General features: G+C 39.6%; 1 pseudogene; it reads right to left on the reverse strand.

The window, feature by feature from the left end:
- Positions 1-280: 280 nt before the first annotated feature.
- On the reverse strand, positions 281-421 carry LOC147030267 (signal recognition particle RNA; annotated as a pseudogene).
- Positions 422-7,296: the final 6,875 nt, after the last annotated feature.

Below are 7,296 nucleotides of genomic sequence, written 5' to 3' on the forward strand. Positions count from 1 at the left end.
ACATGTGCCAAATCACTATGCGGATCATACGGATGATCCGCTGTGGCGACCCCTAACGGGAGCAGCCGAAAGAAGAAGAAGATATATATATATATATATATATATATATATATATATATATATATATATATATATATGTTGTTGTTGTTCGTCTTTAGGCTGCTCCCGTTAGGGCTCGCCACAGCGGATCATCCGTTATCATCTGCATACTGATTTGGCATAGGTTTTACGCCGGATGCCCTTCCTGACGCAACCCTGGTCACCTCTTACGACACAGGGATAAGGATTGGGTTTCGCCATGATTCCAGGCTGCGCTGCACCCTCTCATAGCACGGCCCAGCGCAGAGCTCCCGTACTCAAGCGATCCTCCAACCCAAGCCTCCAAGTAGCCGGATTACAGGCGCACGCCACTACGCCCGGTGTATATGTATATATATATATATGTATATATATATATACATATATATATATATATATATATATATATATATATATATATATATTCATTCGGGTGTTCCAAAAAAAAATGAAAGTTTGATTTTTGCTGCTCCCTGATTTGGCCTTTGTTCCAATACCCCATAAGAACTTATAGGTCAAAAATGAACAAAATTCCATGATATTTAGGGGTTCCCCAAGTTGGCACAATTATGTCCATTATGGAGAGGGAATTTTGCACTGCAATGTCAAAAAGCTCATCTCGGTCTCCTTGGAAAAACTATTCTTTCATCCGATATGACTGCTGTGGTTTTTGAAAATTTCAAACAACCATATTAATTGTGAAGTGTACTGCGTTGTGCATATTCGACGGCAAGTTGTCAGTTACAGTTTGGCAAATTTCAACAATATTGTGCCAACTTGAGGAACCCCTCAACATCCTCCAATCTGCTTTCATATTTGGTGTGTATGTTTTTACTGTCAAATGGAACAAAGGCACACCCAGGGAGCATGAATAGTCATACTTTTATTTTTTTACCCCCTTTTATGAAGCACCCTAATATGTGTATATATATATATATATATATATATATATATATATATATATATATATATATATATATATATATATATATATCTACATGTATATATACAGGGGGCTGCAAAAGTAGGTATACAGTAATGAAAAACAAAACGTGCGCACAAAACCTATGTTATTGATTACGAAAAAATTACGAAAATAAATATATTAAAAATGCTAATAATGATTTTAATGAATTATGTTATTAAATGAATCCAAGCACCACTATTATAATACTGGTAATACTGGTATAATCCTGACTTTAGACCTACTTTTGCAGACATATATATATATATATATATATATATATATATATATATATATATATATATATATATATATATATATATATATATATATATATATATATATATATCTTGGTGTTGGCGCAGTGGTTAGGGCAGCGGCTTGGGATCCAAAAGGTCCTGAGTTCAAGCCCCGTTGGGCCACTGAATTAATACACCAGGGGGTTGACTCAGCCTGTCATCCTTCCGAGGTCGGCTAAATGAGTACCAGTGTACTGGGCCGGTGTATACCCCGGTTAAAATACGTGTACCATATCCCTGTGTTGTAAGAGGCAACCAGGGTTGCGTCAGGAAGGGCATCTGGCGTAAAACATGTGCCAAATCACGATGCGGATCATACGAATGATACGCTGTGGCGACCCCGAACGGGAGCAGCTGAAATAAGAAGATATATATATATATATATATATATATATATATATATATATATATATATATATATATATACATATATATATATATATATATATATATATATATATATTCACACGAGAGCTGTTGTAGCGAATCAGCATATGATGTGAAATAACCCTATCTCCTCACTGTGGAACAAATCACACCACGTTTTTTTTTTTTTAGGTTATTATATGGGATGAGCGAAAACTGATGGTGTAGTTGCCGGAATTGGTGGCGGTATTGTTGTTCAGGATGGTTTCCATGGTAACTCCCCAAAATTACTGTATTTACCTAATTAACATAAAATGACCACAGAATCGTTAATTTTAAAGATAGCGAAGAAACTTTGGTGACAAATTGATTAGCATGGAAGGAGTCCAGAGTTTATGAAATCACATAGGCTAATTACCTCATTTGCATATTCATTATTTGATGGAATTTGCATTTTTCCATGAAAATAAAGTTATACCAAACAGAACAAATCTCGCCAGAGGAGCCAAATCATCTTCATAACAACAAACGTTGCATTTTTGGATATCTCATGTATCAAGTTCTTTTTATCACTGACTGACTGATATTAAAGATTGATACCTTCGGTAGAAAGCTGAAATATTGCGTGCCAACGGACATCGAAGCCAATACACTGGGGGGGGGGCGGGGGGGGGGAATCACAGAATCGTCAGACTGCTGTCTGAAATAAAAAAAAATCCATAAATGAAAATATAAATAGATGAAAATAAATACATGAAATAAAGAAAGAAAAAACTACAGGTGAGCGACCCGAGACAATGGGGAAGCACGGTTCGAATGCGTACACAATGCGTCATGTATAAGCAATGTGTAAGCATACCCGCTCGTAAATGTATATGTTTTTACAAAAAACATATTTTGGACTTGAAAATAATGGTCAAAAACTCCAAATTTTAGCTGCATTTCCATGGTGACTATTAAAATCATCATTATAATCCAATTGAATGAAATGCGTGTAACGTCCATACTACTTGAGATAGAAAGGTGAAATTGGTGTCAAAATGATCAGTGTGAGAAAAGTAACACATGTGTGATATACAAATACATAAAGTTGGATCCAGAATTTTCAAAAGCGAGGGGCTCCAATACAAAGCAATACAAAGCAAACAATTACAACAGGTAACTCTTGGAGGATAGGACTCTATGCTTCCAACAAGTTACCCGCAATTCATCTGTTCTTTACACAAGAAGAGGCAGATACAAGAATTGTGTATATATATATATATATATATATATATATATATATATATATATATATATATATATATAAAATATGTATATATATATATATATATATATATATATATATATATATATTGTTATGCTTGTGGGGTAGATGGAGGAATTCCATAGTAAAGGTGGGATTGTGTAGTGTAGCATGATGGTCTGTGGATGGGTAGGTGACATCTCAATGTAATTTAAGTCAGGAAAACTGTGAGCTTAAGTTTGTTTACGTGTCACCACAAAGGGGTGGTGCTGTGTTAACTCGGTAGGGTCTAAGGCTAGTTTCTCCCAGTATGTGATTGCCCCCTGTGATCTTTTCCTATGTTTTTGCATTTACAAAGCTGGCCATAAAAAGACCACGTTATACAACAACAACAATTACAACAATGGCCAACCCGGCTGCCGATGGAGTCTGAACACAATCGGCAGGTTAAACCCCGCCCCCAAAAACGGTAACCGGCAGGCCACGCACTTGAGGTTCAGGATTGGTTGGTGTGATGTCAGAGGGAGTGATATACAAATATACAAATGCATAAAGTATGATAAAGTGGAGACAGCGGCCAGAATCAGAGGGTCTCTCTCTTGTTTCTCCTCGGCACAGATGAGAGAGCTGCGCATTCTCGTGTTCGTGTGGTGCGAATTGGCTCAGGTGCTAGAGCAAGATGCTGGACATTATTCGGCTGGGTTGCAAAGTTTGTGCACTTTGGGAGGATAAGAAGAGAAGAAGAGGAGCGTGTCTATGAAGTCGAACTCGGCAGTATCCCTTGTTGGAGGATCGAAGAGGAAGGCCTCACCATTTGCTGTGAGTGGGCCTGGTGCTGAGAGAGGAGCGGTGTCAGTGGTTTTGATCGTGAGAAGGAGCTTTAACGATGACTGGTGGGCCCTTGACGTAAGGACCACCCACATGAATTGTTTCACATGCGTGGCCACAGAGAGGGTCTTTGGGCCATCAGGTGCATTTCCCACACAGTGGCTTCAAGGCTTGATGACTGAGGCTCCTCAAACGTCATCTCTGGACACACAGCTAAGTGCCAGCATAAAAGTAGGATTTTCTTTTATATTTATCTTTTCCTTTGTCTGTGTTTGTGACTGAGTGGATTTAGTTTACGTCTTAAATTAGGTTTTAGTTTACCTCACATTTCATTACCTCACGCATTGATTTATTTTCATTATCACTCATTGAGTTATTCTCATTATGAATCATTGAATTATTTTTTTAAAATCATCATTTGTTGAATTTACTGTGTTTGTTTACTCATTGTGGGTTCGAGGATAAACCCATGTGCTTCTGTCTGGTACCCGCCCTTGCCGCCCTCCATCCTGCATGCGCCATAATCTCCAAGGATCTCGGCTGTTCGCCTCCGGGTGACGTAGAAAGCTGAAATTTTGCATGCTGATGGACATAGAAGCCATTACACTGGGTTACAAAATCACAGAACCATTGGAAAGCATCCATAAATGAAAATATAAATATGTACATGAAAATAAATAAATGCAGGTGAGCCACCTGAGACAATGCGGAAGCATGGTAATTTTGCGTGCCGATAGACATTGAGGCCGATACACCAGGAAAAATCACAGAACCGTCGGAAAGCATCTGTAAATAAAATATAATTTTTTTTTTTTAAAGAAGAAAATTTATAAATGAAAAATCAAATGCAGGTGAGTGACCCGAGACAATGGGGAAGCACGGTCCGTTATTGCTTACAATCTGTAAGCACACCCATCTTGTGTACAGTATATATATATATATATATATATATATATATATATATATATATATATATTCATGTTAACATTGAAATAAATATGTAAATGTAATAAAAAAAATACCCAAGACTCTAACATTGAAGTTACTAGAAGCACCCGCTCCCAACGGGAGCCGTCAAGGGGGTCATGTTATTATATTTATGCCTATTTTACTCCAAGGGGTCCCAGGATTACACACCCAAAAAATGGTCGCGATCGGTTCAGCCGTTTTTGCGGTACCTGGGAACAGACAGACGGACAGACGGTGAATTATAGTAAGATTTCAAAACAGTGAGGTTGTTTTTACAAAATAACGAGGTGGGTGAGTGTAAACATATTACTTACTCCTTTGTACTGTCCTCTGCTGTAAATAGACAACACAAGACTGAGCTTTCAATGATCGTTCTTTTATTTGGAAGGGGTGGGGGGTGTTTGTTAAAAATATTTGGAAGTAGAACTTGCGATAGCTGTTCAATCATCAGGAGCACAACAAAGGCGCCACATAGAAGAAGGGTATAACGATCCTTAGCCACCGTGATAAAGAGCAGATCTTCCTTGTTTGGAAAGGAAGGTATCAGATGGTGGCATCCTCTTCCAAAATAATCCTGTCTCTTCAGCGTCTGCCATGGTTTTCACTTGAGCCGAAGGCCCTCGGTTCCTCGTGGAAATGTTGGTAAATCTGCAATGGTTTCTCCTGTATTACCAAATTTGACTCATGTTTACCGCACAGTTGATTTGGTGATCCCATAATGGTGGCCCACAAATGCTGCACTGACTTCTTGTCAACCAATCTAACAACTCGATTTTTTTTGCACCATGTCATAACCTTTCTCTACCTTTTGGCACAACTCATTTTGTCCATCGTGTTATACTTGGGTGCCATTATGAACTACAGCAAATACCACCCATCACTTCGCTGATGGGAATACTAAGGGGGGGGTGGGGAAGAGAGGAAAGAGTGAGGAGGTGGAGGATGAAAGAGAGTTAGGAGGGAGGGGGAGAGAGGAGGGATGGGGGATGAGAGAGAGAGAGAGAAAAGAGAGAAAAGAGAGAAAAGAGAGAAAAGAGAGAAAAGAGAGAAAAGAGAGAAAAGAGAAAAGAGAGAGACAGAGGTTTGGGGAAGGGAAGGCAGATGTGCGGTGGAGCGTTAATGCCGATTCATACTGTTTCATCATGTTAATTCTGCAAAGAATAACAATGAATAGGGAAACAAAATAATGTCGGAAATCCATTTTATACCAGTCATATTATAAATACAGCCCAGAGACAAACACCGCCCGGACGCATCTGGAGACAAATATTGTCCGGACATGTCCAGAAACAAACTCCCATCCGGGCATAAATACCGCCCGGACACGTTCAGAGACAAACACAGCCCGGACGCATCTCGAGCCAAGCTGCCCAGAGACAAACTCCTGTCTAGACATAAACACTGCCTGGTAAACTCCCATCAAGTTGAGAGAGAGAGAGTGAGAGAGAGAGAGAGATAGAGATAGAGATAGAGATAGAGATAGAGATAGAGATAGAGATAGAGATAGAGATAGAGATAGAGAGAGAGAGAGAGAGAGAGAGAGAGAGAGAGAGAGAGAGAGAGAGAGAGAGAGAGAGAGAGAGAGAGAGAGAGAGAGAGAGAGAGTGAGTGAGAAGGGGAGAGTGTGAGTGTGAGAAGGGGAGAGTGAGAGTGTGAGAAGGGGAGAGTGAGAGTGTGAGAAGGGGAGAGTATGAGAAGGGGAGAAAGAGAGAGAGTGTGAGAAGGGGAGAAAGAGAGAGAGTGTGAGAAGGGGAGAGTGAGAGTTTGAGAAGGGGAGAGTGAGAGTGTGAGAATGGGAGAGTGAGAGTGTGAGAAGGGGATAGAGAGAGTGTGAGAAGGGGAGAGTGAGAGTGAGCTTGTGAGAAGTGGAGAGTGAGAGAAGTGTGGAAGGACGAAAAAAGCAAGGATAGGACAAAAAGAGAGGAGTGGGGGTAGTGGAGTTCACAGAGAGCGAATATGTTATGCTTCATGAACAACACACACACACACACACACACACACACACACACACACACACACACACACACACACACACACACACACACACACACACACACACACACACACACACACACACACACACACACACACACACACGTGCTTGACTGATATCGGCAATTTTTGGGGAATCGGCAGGTTGGAGTCAGTGTGATTATCGATTCCAGTACGTACTGTATTCAACCCAAAAACCATGAGTAGCTTTCACTGAAAAATAACGTTGCATTTATATAGACGTTTCAGTGAGATGTTCACAAACATTAATCTTTATGAACAGCTAGCTGTGTGTGACGGGTGGAAAAAAAATTTGGCTCGGTAATTTAGAAAACACGTTCATACGGAAAACAGCTCAGAAATCAGGTATTGTTTCACAACTCACTCAGAATGACGGAACCACTGTTAAAGGATATATTTAAATAAGGCAGTTAATTATCTTCAAAAGGTGTGTGTTAATTAACCCAAGCACTTAATTTTCAGTCATGCACTTACTTGGAGTTTTCTTCGTGTACATGCAAAATTTCAGGATGCTCGGTTTCATGGTTTTGGAG

The sequence above is a fragment of the Eptatretus burgeri genome, chromosome 3 (assembly GCF_056783735.1).
Source record: "Eptatretus burgeri isolate ZD-2024b chromosome 3, Ebu_testis_v1, whole genome shotgun sequence".
In the NCBI taxonomy this organism is placed as follows: Eukaryota; Metazoa; Chordata; class Myxini; order Myxiniformes; family Myxinidae; genus Eptatretus; species Eptatretus burgeri.